The following is a 17,288-nucleotide window of genomic DNA, read 5'->3' as shown; positions in this document are numbered from 1 at the left end:
CAAGAACACCTCTCGCGAGGCTGTTCTTCCCTTGTATTGTTCATCATCAGCCCCCGAGGCAATCCACCACACCACACACTGGAGTAGGGTATTACACCACAATTGTGGGCCGAACCAGTATAAACCTTGTGTCCCTTGTGTTGTTCGTTGTTTCCAGCTTAGATCACGCGAGGAGATTGGATGCAGATCGGTAGGGGAGAGATCTCCGCGCCCACCCCAGTGTTCGAACCTCATGGGTCTGCCGGAACCCGAAATCCGACAGTTGTCTATTTAGGTCAATCCTCATAGTTCAAGAGTACTCTAGACGTGAATGCATGTGTTTCAAAATTTCGAACGAAGCGCCAAAAGAGCCTCTACTCGCCCGAAACCGCGTGAGACCAATGTTTGGTAGTACAAGGAAATTACTTTTCTAATAACTCCGGCCCGTGAAACCTACCGGCCCGACGTCCAAATGTCTAAAGTAGGGTACGTTTGTAGCTTCATCTAGATGCCACGCAACCGCATCCAAAAAACATTCATACACAATGGCCGCCTAAGCACACATGCGCGCAGCCGAAACTGCTCCCGCCCACTATTTGGGACACCTGGGATTACCATCCTACCCCCGACCGGCAATAGGTCCGAAATTTAAGAGGGGGCAAAGTTTGTACTTTCCCAAATTTCAAACAAGCGCGTCCCATCTTCTGTTGAAAAAAAGCCAAAAACAAGCGCGTCCCAGACCAAAACATGGTTCCCCCCACCCGTCCGATTCCCCATTCGTACTTCGTGGGCGCCAAAACTACCTCTCCACCAGCCGCGAAACCCCGGCGTCCTCCGTCCGCCACCCCATCCCACCCATCAACCGCCGCCCTCCTCCATAACGCCGGAGCCGATACCCCGACGTCGTCGTCCACCGCAACCTCAACCGCAATGCCCTCCACAGCTAGTAGTTGAAGCCGAGGCCGTGTCGTCCGTACCCGAGCCAGTTCAACCACGCCGTCCTGCGCCTCACCGCTGCCGCTCCAACTTCGCCACCCTCCACCGCACCGGAGCTGTTCCTGCTACGCCGTCCTTCGCCGCCTCCGATCTGCTTCCCCTCCGCCGACATACGGCCACGGCAACACAGTCAACAATTTGGCCATGGGTTCGTCCAAGCCTGGACCCTCCAGAACATCGGTTTCCCCGGTAAAAAGAAGAAGATCGGCACGACATGTGGAGGTGACCACACCGGCAACCGAAAAAGGTACTCCTCTTCCCTTATTCGTGCAAATCTTACGTCTCTGCTTGCACGGTATTCATCCCACAGAATACACTAGTTGACCGCTTCTTCTTGATACTAGATGTTCCTAGTAACTCGCGATGCACAAGGTTTCTCCTCATATACTATTTCACCTTAGCTAGAGGTCCGTCTCCCCCCTGAATTTCAATTTCTGGCCAGTTGATTCCCAATTAACGGAAGCATTTCCCGGCGTAACAGGCACTAGTACGCCTATTATGCCAGGGAAGCGGCGCCTTGGTGTTTATCTTAGGGGCATGTGCGGCCTAGAGCTACTGGCGCCCTATTTGGAGGTCGGCCGGGATTAAAGGGATGGCCTGGGGGCGCTGCCAAGCACGGCGGTGGTGTGAGTTCGATGGGAGGGCGGGGCGGCGGAGGCAGGGGTCTGGGCCGGTGGTCGCTGGCGATTCGAGAAAGATCGTCAGGTGGGAGGTAGACGAAGGCCATCTGCCCGTTCCTTATAGATCGGACGGTTCATTAAAAAATCAACTGACCTATTTATTGTCAGTCGACTGTTATCTTAGATATGACCACATGTGGTGGTGTGCTGGAGGAGTACCTGCATTTCCTGTGCTCATATATTACAAAATCATACGGAGTAGAATCTAATTTTGTTTGCCATGCAATGTTGTAGAGCTATCATATGTCTCCTGTCATTTATTTTTCAGCCACCTGCTATCTGCTACTTTTACAGTGCACTAGTTCTGCACACACTTCACCCTTACTCTCGCTATTGTGTTTTTATGCAAGGGTGTTTCAGACTCTGCTGCCATAAGAGAAGCCAAAAAGAAAAGAGAGAAGTCACTCCAGCTTCGTATGCGGGTAGGCAAGACACGTTACAGCGCTATAAAGGGTGCAGTGTCCGCAGATGGAGACGGTAAACGTAGCTCTGGAGTTGATGACCTCGCTCGCAATGAACCACCATCCCAGGTGCTTGCTTTAACTTCATGGTGTCATATGTGGTTGCATGTTCCATATGGTGTCTAGCTTCTATTCGAAAGGCCGATGTTGGTAAGATAAGGAAAGATATTTTTTTACATGAACCACCATCCCGTGAGCACCAGAAGACAAATAGCTAGTCAGGGAACAAGCCCACCAAAGATAGGCATCACCTGGAAGCCAACTAAAAAGCTGCGATGGTGGCGAAGCAGCCCGCCTCCCACTAGGCTCTCAGGTCCTAGATGATCATGCTCACCACTCTAGCCGGATGTCTAGCTTGTATTGCTTCCAATTTGGTTAAATTGCATCTTCTTAGCTTACACACTATACCTTTGAATATGACATGCCTTTCTGTTTTTGGTACATACTAGTACATCTGTGTATTAACCATGTTCTTACATCAAACTAATGTTCTTGTGTATCCCTCATCAATCACTTATGACGAGGCAGGCAGGCAAGGGGACTACTCCTCATTTAAAGAATGCAGCGTCAGCCTCCAGACATGATTCTCAAGAAACAGAAATGCTAGATGAAGATAGTGAACGTAGCTCTGTAGTTGATTACAGCATTTCCCCTACACTAGCATCGCAGGTGCTTGCTCTAACTTGGCAGCATGATATGTGGTTGCATGTTGCATATGGTGTCTAGATTGTAATTCTTCCAATCTGGTTAAACTGCATGTGCTAGTCTGCTTAGCTTATACATTATACCTGTTAATGTGACATGCCTTCCTGTATTTAGTACATAGTACATCTGTCTATTAAGCATGTCCTTACATAAAACTATTGTTTTTTGTATCCCGCATCAATCAACATGACGAGACACCTTTAGTATATGCAGTGCGATATTAGTTGCATCTTTCATATGATTTATAGCATGTGCTGCTTCTAATTTGTTGAAATTCCATTTATGATGGGACACTTTTAACTTGGCAGAGTCATATTGGTTGCATCTTTCATGTGGTGTCTAGCTTGCATTGCTTCTTATTTGTTGGAATGGTTTCTGCTTAGTTTACACAAACAGTTGTGAACATGCCATGTCGTCCTATTTTTCGTACATATTCCATCCTGGTATCATGTGTTTGCCTTACATCAAAGTAGTGATTGCCAGTATCATGCATGAATGAGTTCCGAAGAGAGAATTGTATTGCTTTTTCTTGTCGGTTTTACTTGACAATTCAAAATCAATAAAGCGGAAGGAAGTTAGCAAGGCATCGGATAAAGGTGCTCCTTCTGAACGGAGGGCCTCTACAGTTTCTACTCCTCCACACCCCCAAGATGATTTCCAAGACAACACATGCATAGACACTCAACAAAGTTGTGTTTATGATGAGCACGTCTCCCCTAGTGCAGCATCACCGGTGCTCCCTCTAACTTGGCACTGTTATATGTGGTTGCATGTTATGTGTGATGTCTAGCTTGTATTGCTTCTAATTTTGTTGAATTCCATCTGCTTACTTTACACATTATACTTGAATAAGACCCATGTTCCTATTTCTAGAACATACAATATTTGTCTATCACACCATGTTCTTACATCAAATTACTACTATTGTGTAACCTGCAACAATCACTTATCATAAGACATGTTTGACTTCGGAGTGTGATATAGGTTACATCTCACATTCTTTTCTAGCTTGTACTACTAATTTGTTGAAATGGCACTTATGACGAGACAGTTTTAACTTGGTAGAGTGATATTCATTGCATCTTTCATATGGTGTCTAGCTTTCTTTGCTTCTAATTTGTTGAAATGCCTTCTCCTTAGTTTACACATCATAAGCTGTGAATATGAAATGCTGTGAATTTGCAATGGCACTAATGACAAGAGACCTCTAACATGGTAGTGTGATGTTGTTTGCATCTTGCATATGATTTATTTCTTGTACTGCTTCACATTTGTTTAAACGCCGTTTATGATGAGACACTGTTAACTTGGCAGAGCGATATTTTTAGCATCTTTCACATGGTGTCTACCTTCCATTGCATTGCTCCTAATTTGGTGAAATGTCTTCTTCTTAGTTTACACATCATAGTTCTGGTTATCTCTTCCGTCCTGTTTTTCATACATATTACATCCTCCTATCATGTGGTTGTCTAACATCAAAGTTCAGTTCGTCTGCATCACGCATCAATTTGTTCTGAATAACTAAATTGTTATTCATTTTTCTTGTCGGCTTGACTTAACATGGCATAGAGAAAGAGGAAGAAACATAGAATGGCAAGGAATGAGAAGCGGATGAATCCTGTAGATTCTGCTGGTACTGATGGTGCAATAGAAGGTCAAAGTTCAGCAGAAAATTCTACAAACACGGCATCCCATGCTACACGAGTTGCAAAAAAAGCCAAACAGAAACAAATAGCTGCCACCAAATAAGTAGAGACAGCCCTAGTTCTTGCAACACCTACCACAGTACTACCAGCTGCACGACTTACTCGTGCGTCAACTGAGCTAGCAGCACGTTCCCAAGCTCCCTTGCCACCTAACACTACTTCCCAAGCAGTCTTGACACAAGACGAGTTGGCAATATCAGATGAACCTTGTGAGCTTCAACAGCAAGAAGGTAGTTGCTGGAGTCAAGTTATAGTTGCATGCTTCTTTATACGTAGTCTCACAGTTTGATGTACACTAACACTTCTTATGTTCGTTGTTGGACTAGCACCTAGGCGCAAGAGGAAACAAACATCAGGGATAATGCTTGATAGGTTAACTAAATCTAGAGGAGGAAGAATGGAGATCCGTTTTGAGGCAAGTTTAAAAAGGCCACGTGATGCTACAGAGTCAGCCAAGTTAGTATCAGAGGCAGCGGTTGCCGTTAGGTGTCATGTATGTATCCTCCCAACATGGATTCAGTACAGGAATGACAAAGACGAAACCTAGTTCAACACCTTCCTCGACCATTTATCTGTAAGTATGGTTATGTATGGAAACTAGTAATATCGTCTTGCTCTGTCTCATACTTTCTAGGTTGCTGATAATGAGAGTCCCATAATTTTCAACAGATGAGGTTCAAGTTGGATAGCCAAGATGATGCAACCAGACAAGCTTGCACCCATGTTTTTAAGTCTGCTCTGCGACAGTATCGGTATAACTTGAGGAAAACTCACTTTGAAGGCAAGGCTAATAGTGAACTTTCCCAAACATCTCCAGTGGAAAATATATCGGATCAAGACTAGAGGGGCCTTGTTAAACACTGGTCTGATCTGAAGTATTAGGTACATTATATATATATATATATATATATATATGTGTGTGTGTGTGTGTGTGTGTGATCAGATCACATGTTTGAAGTCCTATTTACGCATGTGCCACACAAATCTATCTTCTTGTAGGTGAACTGTTCAAAGAACAAGGCCAACCGTACAAAAGTGAAATTCCAACAGACGACAGGATCTTGTAGCTATATTGCACACTGCGAGGCTCTTGTAATTATATGTTGTTTCACTCTTTTCGCTGTACCATATTATTAGATCTATATTGACTTGTTCGAAATGCAGAGGAAAGCCCGCAAGGACCAAAAAGTACCTGAACCAAATGTTGTGGAAATCTTCAAGGACTGTCACACCAGCAAGAAGAAGGGCATGACTACACCAGTCAAAGCCGCTGTTGTAAGTCCTTAATCCTCATGCCCTTTAACTACTACTTACTCTAACTTGTGCCTTGAACTGCATGGTTTGCAGCCAATGTCTATTACTCTTTTCAATTTTATACACAATTGTCTTAGCGTATCATTGCACCTTACAAGGTTTAAAAGAGAGGTGTGATGTTCCTTTGATCTTGACCCATAATCTAGTTCCGTGCTGGACTTGCCCACACAATGTTACAATTGCCTGTTTGTCTGTTCTCAGTTGTTTTGTGATATGAATGATGTCATACTATGCTTATCGTATTATAAACTTCGTCTCTTTATCCTTATCCCTCAATACAATGTGAAGAAATAGACAATACATTAGCGATGGTACATGGTCATATGTTTGGAACCTGGTTTTACTATGTACTTTGCAATAAAATACAACTAATATTTTACATGGGTTCACCAGAATAAGTTCTGTATATAGACCAAAGCTATTTTGTTTGGTTTTACTGCCTCCTTAATATCTTCTGTTCTGGTACTACTAATGTAAAACCTCAACTTTTCAGCGAGCTATGGAAAAAATGGTGGAACCGCCACCTTCTGAAGGTGGCGAGGCAACTATAACCGCAATGTCAGCTCTTGCTGCAGTGGGTCGGTACCTTTCCACTAACAGTACCAAAAGCACGTTCCTGCGTAATACTGGGTTGGTTGTTAAGGCAATATCATCCAAACTGCCTCATGATCAAGATATGCAAGTACAAAGCAATGTTGTATCTGCGCTCCAGACACAAGTCCATTCCCTAACAGAGACCCTTTGTGAAACAAGGAGAAACATTGCTCAATGTCGTCAAGATATGCATGGTTTTGAAACCAGACTATCAGACATTTGCTATGTTGTTCAGGAGCCTAGGGGAAATGAAGGCGAGGGTTATCGTGCTCCATCGGACAATACAGCATGAAAACGTAACAGTCAGGTCAAATGAACTGAGCTTCTAAACTTCTGGTGGTGCATTTATCTGCTAGACTGTTAAGTTTTATGCCAACCTTCCTTTTGTTATATAGTTTTAATTTGTTTTGGTGCGATACACAATTTATTCTTAACGTGTAGCCACCGGCTGAAGAAAACAGCAAGCCATTTTTGTATAGTGTAGGGTGTTCCCTATATTTGCACTAGTGGCGATCTTTGATGCCGAGTGGATGTAATCTGTGCAATCTCCTTAATAGCCTAGCATTAGTTTCGGCCTTATTTATTTCATAGTCTTCTTTTTCCCTGGTTTGCTAGTGGTCGCAACTACCATGGGCCATATACGGGTCGTAGGATCCATGGGTCTCCTACGGGCCGTCGATAAACGGGCTTGTAATCGGTGGGCCTCGGGCCGTCGGATAAATGGGTCTACATGGGACGTAATCGGGCGTAATTGGTATCGGTCCAGCACGGTAACAGGTCGTTATCAGGCCGTAGGACATCAAAGGCTTAATTCTATCATAGGCATAATAGGTCATTAATGGGCCAGAATACAGGACGGGCTGGAAATGGCGCAACGGGTTAACAGGCCAGAAACGGGCCGACTCTTGCCATGGGCCGAATTTGGCCCGTTAGGGTAAAAGGCCAGTAACGGGCCAACTCTTGCCATGGGCCAAATTTGGCCCATTAGGGGAACAGGCCAGTAACGAGCCGACTCTTGCCATGGGCCGAATTTGGCCCATTAGGGGAACAGGCCAGTAACGGGCCGGAAGTAATCGAGGGCCGAAAAGGAGCCCAAGAACGTATGGGCCGTCAATAGGCCGAAAGCTAACACGGGCTAGAAATGGCCCATGTAAATCACGGGCCATTAACGGGTATAAAGAAAATTACCGTTCATTATGGGCTAGAGTCACCATGGACCTATAAAGGGCCGAAAGATACGAAGGCCTCATATGGGCCGAAAGACGTCGTGGGCCATACATGGGCCGAAAGTGAAATGGGCTAGTGTTATATTCGATGGCCCACATGATGTTGTTGGGCCGATTTCCTTTAGGGCCTAACGGGTCATGAGTTAACGGGCCGTAAAATGGGCTATTTGTGAAGAGACCATTAACAGGCTTTTCATGGGCCAGCCCGTTAACTTTTGACCAAGTCAAACGGGCCGGCTTTGTAAGCTAAATGGGCCAGTGGTGGGCCGTGGCACGTGTCGACATATCATAGGCGCCTATCTGACCCACTGACGAGCTGACACATGTTTCGTCCGGCCAATAAGAATTTTACACGTGGAAATTTCCCATTGGTCGGGGCTGTTAACAGGTTATCGGATCCAAAACCCGACCCGATAGCTTAACGGCGTTCCGTTACGGTGGATGCCACATGTCGGTCACCCTTGACAAAAGCACTTCTGTGACGCGCAATTTATCATCATGGAAGTGGACACTTCTGTGATGATAATTTTGGTAATGTCATGGAACACTTCTACGACAACACAGCTATGACTATCTTGATTCTGTCATAAATTTGTCATGGATGTACATGCATGACAAAAAACGCGACCTACTGTGACAAACACGTATCATCACGGAACTGTATTTTTTTGTAGTGCGTGTAGTCTCCTACTGGACTAATACCTTGATTCTCAAAAACTGAGGGAAATACTTACGCTACTTTGTTGCATCACCCTTTCCTCTTCAAGGGAAAACCAATGCATGCTCAAGAGGTAGCAATAAGGATTTCTGGCACCGTTGCCGGGGAGATCTACGCTCCAAGTCAAGACATACCAAGTACCCATGATAAACTCTTCTCCCTCGCATTACATCATTTGCCATTTGCCTCTCGTTTTCCTCTCCCCCACTTCACCTTTGCCGTTTTATTCGCTCTCTTCCGTTCGTCCTTCTGTTTGCTCATGTTACCATGTGCCTTATTTTTGCTTGCATATTTGCTTGCTAAAAGTTTATGGATCCTCATCCACTTGCTAATCTCTTTAAGAGATCCAATTATGATGAACCTATTGCTAGTGAGTTGAGTGCACTAGATTATCTTTATGAGGTTTTGCTTGAAATTTGTGAATCTGAAAAGTGTGATGAATTACTTTACGAAGCTATTCACGATAGATCTTTGAATAAAAAGCATGATTGGAATGATTTTATTATAAATTATATTGATGTAAATTGTGCTAATAATATGCAAAACCCTAAGCTTGGGGATGCTAGTTTTGCTATGTCCTCTAGTTGTTGCAACGATCATGATTGGGGTGATTCTTCTTATGATCTTGAAAATATATTTAAGCCCCATGATGAATATGAGATTGATAATAGTGTTTGAAATATTATTGAAAGTGGGTTTGGAAGAGTGTCAACTTTAGAACCCACATATTTGGAGAATGTTCAATCTTATGAAATTTTTGATAAAAGTGGGTTTGGAGTGGTCATGACTTTAGTTAATGTTAATCCCATTATTTTGGAAGAGTGTCAACTTTGCATGCATGTGGATCATGTTGAAAATATTTTATGTGATAGCTATTTTGTTGAATTTGCTTATGATCCCACATGTAATTATTATGAGAGAGGAAAATATGATTATAGAAATTTTTATGTTACTAAATTACCCCTCGTTATGTTGAGATTGCTATTGTTTCTTTCCGCTTCCTTGCATATGCTAGTTTTTGCTTGCTATGATAATTTGTTTGCCTATAAGATGCCTATGCATAGGAAGTATGTTAGACTTAGATGTGTTTGTCACGTGTTTCATGATGCTCTTTTTGTGCTTCAATTCTTGTCTTTCATATGAGCATCATTGAAATTATAGATGCCTAGCTAGGGGAGTTAAACAATAGCGCTTGTTGGGAGGCAACCCAATTTTATTTTTGTTCCTTGCTTTTTGTTCATGTTTAATAATAAATAAATCATCTATACTCTGTTATGATTGTGTTTTTTATGTTTTATTTAGTTTTTGTGCCAAGTAAAGCCTTTAGGATCTTCTTGGATGATTGTTGTTTGATCTTGCTGAAAAAAACAGAAAGTATGCGCTCACGAGAATAATTTCCATTTTTTACCGGAGAGCGATAAAATACTAAATCCAACTGAAGTAGATCAATATATAAATTATTTAGGACTTCCTGATTTTTCAGGATTTTTGGAGTTACAGAAGTATTCGAAACCTATAGATTACTACAGACTGTTCTGTTTTGACAGATTCTGTTTTTCGTGTGTTGTTTGCTTATTTTGATGAATCTATGGTTAGTATCGGGGGGTATGAACCATAGAGAAGTCGGAATACAGTAGGTTTAACACCAATATAAATAAATAATGAGTTCATTACAGTACCTTAAAGTGGTGGTTTGTTTTCTTATACTAACGGCGCTCATGAGATTTTCTATTGAGTTTTGTGTTGTGAAGTTTTCAAGTTTTTTGGGTAAAGATTTGATGGATTTTGGAACAAGGAGTGGCAATAGCCTAAGATTTGGGATGACCAAGGCACCCCAAGGTAAAATCCAAGGACAACCAAAAGCCTAAGCTTGGGGATGCCCCAGAAGGCATCCCCTCTTTCGTCTTCGTTTATCGGTAACTTTACTTGAGGCTATATTTTTACTCACCACATGATATGTGTTTTGCTTGGAGCGTCTTGTATGATTTGAGTCTTTGCTTTTTAGTTTACCACAATAATCCTTGCTGTACACACCCTTTGGAGCGACACACATGAATCGGAATTTATTATAATACTCTAAGTGCTTCATTTATATCTTTTGAGCTAGATAAATTTTGCTCTAGTGCTTCACTTATACCTTTTTAGAGCATAGTGGTGGTTTTATTTTATAGAAATTAATGATATCTCATGCTTCACTTATATTATTTTGAGGGTATTTTATAACAACACTGTAATTTGCTTTGGCTATAAAATTAGTCCTAATAAGATAGGCATCCAGGATGGGTATAATAAAAACTTTCATATAGAGTGCATTAAATACTACGAGAAGTTTGATACTTGATAGTTGTTTTGAGATATAAAGGTGGTAATATTAGAGTCGTGCTAGTTGAGTAATTATGGAATTGTGAAATACTTGTGTTGAAGTTGGCAAGTCCCGTAGCATGCACGTATGGTAAACGTTGTGTGACAAATTCGAAGCATGAGGTGTTCTTTGATTGCTTTCCTTATGAGTGGCGGTCGGGGAAGAGCGATGGTCTTTTCCTACCAATCTACCCCCTAGGAGCATGCGCATAGTGCTTCGTTTTGATCACCTGTAGATTTTTGCAATAAGTATGTGATTTATTTATGACTAATGTTGAGTCCATGGATTATACGCACTCTCACCCTTCCATCATTGTTATCCTCTTCGGTACTGTGCATTGCCCTTTCTCACCTCGAGAGTTGGTGCAAACTTCGATGGTGCATCCAAACCCTGTGATATGATACGCTCTATCACACATAAGCCTCCTTATATCTTCCTCAAAACAGCCACCAAACCTACCTATTATGGCATATCCATAGCCATTCCGAGATATATTACCATGCAACTTTCCACTGTTCCATTTATTATGACATGCTCCATCATTGTCATATTGCTTTGCATGATCATGTAGTTGACATCGTATTTGTGGCAAAGCCACATTCATAATTATTTCATACATGTCACTCTTGATTCATTGCACATCCTGGTACACCGCCGAAAGCATTCACATAGAGTCATATTTTGTTCTAAGTATCGTGTTGTAAGTAAATAAAAGTGTGATGATTTTCATTATTAGAGCATTGTCCCATGTGAGGAAAGGATGATGGAGACTATGATTCCCCCACAAGCCGGGATGAGATTCCGGACGAAAAAAAGAGGCCATAAAAAAGGCCCAAATAAAAAATGAGAGAAAAAGAGAGAAGGGGCAATGTTACTATCCTTTTTCCACACTTGTGCTTCAAAGTAGCACCATGATCTTCATGATAGAGAGTCTCTTATTTTGTCACTTTCATATACTAGTGGGAATTTTTCATTATAGAACTTGGCTTGTATATTCCAATGATGGGCTTCCTCAAAATGCCCTAGGTCTTCCTGAGCAAGCAAGTTGGATGCACGCCCACTTAGTTTCATTTGTTGAGCTTTCATATATTAATAGCTCTAGTGCATCCATTGCATGGCAATCCCTACTCCTTGCATTGACATCAATTGATGGGAAGCTCCATATCCCGTTGATTAGCCGCATCGATGTGAGACTTTCTCCTTTTTTGTCTTCTCACACAACCTCCATCATCATATTCTATTCCACCCACAGTGCTATGTCCATGGCTCGCGCTCATATATTGCGTGAAAGTTGAAAGAGTTTGAAAAGGCTAAGTATGAAACAATTGCTTGGCTTGTCATCGGGGTTGTGCATGATGGGAGCATTTTGTGTGACGAAAATGAAGCATGGCCAAACTATGTGATTTTGTAGGGATAAGCTTTCTTTGGCTATGTTATTTTGATACGACATAATTGCTTGGTTAGCATGCTTGAAGTATTACTATTTTTATGTCAATATTAAACTTTTGTCTAGAATCTTTTGGATCTAAACATTCATGCCGCAATAAAGAAAATTACATTGAAAATTATGTTAGGTAGCATTCCACATCAAAAATTCTGTTTTTATCATTTACCTACTCGAGGACGAGCAGGAATTAAGCTTGGGGATGCTTGATATGTCTCCAACGTATCTATATATTTTTATTGTTCCATGCTATTATATTATGTGTTTTGGATGTTTAATGGGCTTTATTATGCACTTTTATATTATTTTTGGGACTAGCCTATTAACCGAAGGCCCAGTGCAAATTGTTGTTTTTTGCCTATTTCAGTGTTTCGCAGAAAAGGAATATCAAACGGAATCCAAACGGAACGAAACCTTCCGCGAGGATCTTTTTTGGAACAAACGCAATCCAGGAGACTTGGAGTGGAGGTCAAGGAAGCAACGAGGCGTCCACGAGGTAGGGAGGCGCGCCCAGGGGGTAGGCACGCCCCCCACCCTCGTGGGCCCCATGGAGCTCAACCGACCTACTTCTTTCGCCTATATATACTCTTATACCCTGAAAACATCTAGGGGAGCCATGAAATCACTTTTCCACCGCCGCAACCTTCTGTACCCATGAGATCCCATCTTGGGGCCTTTTCCAGCGATCTGCCTAAGGGGGATTTGATCACGGAGGGCTTCTACATCAACACCATAGCCTCTCCGATGATGTGTGAGTGTTTACCACAGACCTTCGGGTCCATAATTATTAGCTAGATAGCTTCTTCTCTCTCTTTGGTTCTCAATACAAAGTTCTCCTCGATGTTCTTGGAGATCTATTCGATGTAATACTTTTTGCGGTGTGTTTGCCGAGATCTGATGAATTGTGGGTTTATGATCAAGATTATCTATGAACAATATTGGATTCTTCTCTGAATTCTTATATGCATGATTCGAAATCTTTGCAAGTCTCTTCAAATAATTGGTTTAGTTTGGCCTACTAGATTGATCTTTCTTGCAATGGGAGAAGTGCTTAGCTTTGGGTTCAATCTTGCGGTGTCCTTTCCCAGTGACAGTAGGGGCAGCAAGGCACGTATTATATTGTTGCCATCAAGGATAAAAAGATGGGGTGTATATCATATTGCTTGAGTTTATCCCTCTACATCATGTCATCTTGCCTAATGCGTTACTCTGTTCTTATGAACTTGATACTCTTGATGCATGCTAGATAGCGGTCGATGTGTGGAGTAATAGTAGTAGATGCAGAATCATTTCTACTTAACACGGACATGATGCCTATATTTCATAATCATTGCCTAGATATTCTCATAACTATTCGCTCTTCTATCAATTGCTCGGCGGTAATTTGTTCACCCACCATAATATATGCTATCTTGAGAGAAGCCACTAGTGAAACCTATGGCCCCCTGTTCTACTTTATATCTTATAAGTTTTGATCTACAATTCTAGTTTACTATTTATTTTATTTTGCAATCTTTATTTTCAATCTATACAACAAAAATACCAAAAATATTTATCTTATTATCTTTATCAGATCTCACTTTTGCAAGTGGCCGTGAAGGGATTGACAACCCCTTTATCGCGTTGGTTGCAAGGTTCTTGATTGTTTGTGCAGGTACAAGGCGACTTGCATGTAGTCTCCTACTTGATTGATACCTTGGTTCTCAAAAACTGAGGGAAATACTTATGCTACTTTGCTGCATCACCCTTTCCTCTTCAAGGGAAAACCAACGCATGCTCAAGAGGTAGCACCCCCCCCCGGAAGCTATTGGGCCTCATGGGCCTTAGTGGAGAAGAGAGAGGGCTGGCCAGGAGGTGGCGTGCGCGCCCTTGCCCCAATCCGAATTGGACAAGGGGAGGGGGTGGCGCCCCCCTCCTTCCTGCTCTCCTCCTCCTCCTTCCCCCCTTCTCCCACTTGGAATAGGAAAGGGGGGGCGAATCCTACTACGTTTGGAGTCCTAGTAGGACTCCCCCCATGGAGCGCCTCCTCCTAGGTCGGCGTCCTCCTCCCCCTCCTTTATATACGTGGGGAGGGGGCACCCAAAGTCACAACAGACAATCTCTTAGCCGTGTGCGGTGCCCCCGTCCACAGTTTTACACCTCGATCATATCGTCGTGGTGCTTAGGCGAAGCCCGCGCCGGTAACTTCGTCATCACCGTCACCACAACGTCGTGCTGATGAAACTCTCCCTTGACCTCAGCTGGATCAAGAGTTCAAGGGACGTCACCGATATGAACGTGTGCATATCGCGGAGGTGTCGTGCATTCTGTACTTTATCGGTTGGATTGCGAAGACGTTCGACTACATCAACCGCATTACTAAACGCTTCTGCTTTCGGTCTATGAGGGTATGTGGACACACTCTCCCCGCTCATTTCTATACTCCTCCTAGATAGATCTTGCATGATCATAGGCAAACAAATTAAATACTACGTTCCCAACAGTGGCATCCGAGCCAGGTCTATGCGTAGATGTTATATGCACGAGTAGAACACAAAGAGTTGTGGGCGATAATAGTCATACTGCTTACCAGCATGTCATACTTTGATTCGGCGGTATTGTTGGATGAAGCAGCCCAGATCGACATTACATGACCGCATTCATGAGACTGGTTCTACCGCCGTGCTTCGCACATAGGTGGCTAGTGGGTGTCTGTTTCTCCAACTTTAGTTGAATCGAGTGTGACTACGCCCGGTCCTTGTTGAGGTTAAAAAAACACACTTGACGGAAAAAATTTGTGGTTTTGATGCGTAGGTAAGAACGGTTCTTGCTAGAAGCCCGTAGCAGCCACATAAAACTTGCAACAACAAAGTAGAGGACGTCTAACTTGTTTTTCCAGGCTTGCTGTGATGTGATATGGTCAAGACATGATGATATATAATTTGTTGTATGAGATGATCATGTTTTGTAACAGTTATCGGCAACTGGCAGGAGCCATATGGTTGTCGCTTTATTGTATGAAATGCAATCGCCATGTAATTGCTTTACTTTATCACTAAGCGGTAGCGATAGTCATAGAAGCAATAGTTGGCAAGACGATAACGATGCTTCGATGGAGATCAAGGTGTCAAGCCTATAACGATGGTGATCATGACAGTGCTTTGGAGATGGAGATCAAAGGCACAAGATGATGATGGCCATATCATATCACTTATTTGATTGCATGTGATGTTTATCTTTTTATGCATCTTATTCTGCTTAGTACGGCGGTAGCATTATAAGATGATCTCTCACTAAATTTCAAGGTACAAGTGTTCTCCCTGAGTATGCACCATTGCTACGGTTCGTCGTGCCGAGACACCACGTGATGATCGGGTGTGATAAGCTCTATGTTCACATACAACAGGTGCAAGCCAGTTTGCACACGTAGAATACTCGGGTTAAACTTGACGAGCCTAGCATATGCAGATATGGCCTCAGAACACTGAGACCGAAAGGCCGAGCGTGAATCATATAGTAGATATGATCAGCATAGTGATGTTCACCATTGAAAACTACTCCATCTCACGTGATGATCGAACATGGTTTAGTTGATATGAATCACGTGATCACTTAAATGATTAGAGGGATGCCTATCTAAGTGGGAGTTCTTAAGTCATATGATTAATTGAACTTTAATTTATCATGAACTCAGTACCTCATAGTATTTTGCATGTCTATGTTGTTGTAGATGAATGGCCCATGCTACTGTTCCGTTGAATTTTAATGCGTTCCTAGAGAAAGCTAAGTTGAAAGATGATGGTAGCAACTACACGGACTGGGTCCATAACTTGAGGATTATCCTCACTGCTGCACAGTTACGTCCTGGAAGCACTGCTAGGTGCAAGACTAGCTGCAGGAGCAACACCAAATGTTGTGAACGCCTGGCAGAGCAAAGCTAATGACTACTCGATAGTTCAGTGTGCCATGTTTTACGGCTTAGAACCGGGACTTCAATGACGTTTTGAACGTCATGGAGCATATGAGATGTTCCAGGAGTTGAAGTTAATATTTCAAGCAAATGCCCGGATTGAGAGATATGAAGTCTCCAATAAGTTCTACAGCTGCAAAATGGAGGAGAATAGTTCTGTCAGTGAGCATATACTCAGAATGTCTGGGTACCACAATCACTTGACTCAACTGGGAGTTAATCTTCCGGTTGATAGTGTCATTGACAGAGTTCTTCAATCACTGCCACCAAGCTACAAAAGCTTCATATTGAACTATAATATGCAAGGGATGGATAAGACAATTCCCAAGCTCTTCACGATGCTAAAAGCTGCGGAGGTAGAAATCAAGAAGGAGCATCAAGTGTTGATGGTCAACAAGACCACCAATTTCAATAAAAAGGGTAAAGGGAAGAAAGGGAACTCCAAGAAGACAGCAAGCCAGTTGCTGCTCAAGTGAAGAAACCCAAGTTTGGACCTAAGCCTGAGACTGAGTGCTTCTACTGCAAAGGGACTGGTCACTGGAAGCGAAACTGCCCCAAGTATTTGGCGGATAAGAAGGATGGCAAAGTGAAAGGTATATTTGATATACATGTTATTGATGTGTACCTTACTAATGCTCATAGTAGCGCCTGGGTATTTGATACTGGTTCTGTTGCTCATATTTGTAACTCGAAACAGGGGCTACGGATTAAGCGAAGATTGGCTAAGGACGAGGTGATGATGCGCGTGGGAAATGGTTCCAAAGTCGATGTGATCGCCGTCGGCATGCTACCTCTACATCTACCTTCGGGATTAGTTTTAGACCTGAATAGTTGTTATTTGGTGCCTGATACGTCTCCAACGTATCTATAATTTTTTATTGTTCCATGCTATATTATATTCTGTTTTGGACATTATTGGGCTTTATTATACACTTTTATATTATTTTTGGGACTAACCTATTAACCGGAGGCCCAACCCAGAATTGTTGTTTTTCCCTATTTTAGGGTTTCATGGAAAAAGAATATCAAACGGAGTCCAAACGGAATGAAACCTTCGGGAACGTGATTTTCGGAACGAACATGATCCAGAGGACTTGGACCCTACGTCAAGCAATCAACGAGGAACGCACGAGGTAGGAGGCGCGCCTACCCCC

This window comes from Triticum dicoccoides, chromosome 1A (assembly GCF_002162155.2).
Source record: "Triticum dicoccoides isolate Atlit2015 ecotype Zavitan chromosome 1A, WEW_v2.0, whole genome shotgun sequence".
In the NCBI taxonomy this organism is placed as follows: domain Eukaryota; kingdom Viridiplantae; phylum Streptophyta; class Magnoliopsida; order Poales; family Poaceae; genus Triticum; species Triticum dicoccoides.
This window is presented reverse-complemented; position numbering follows the sequence as displayed.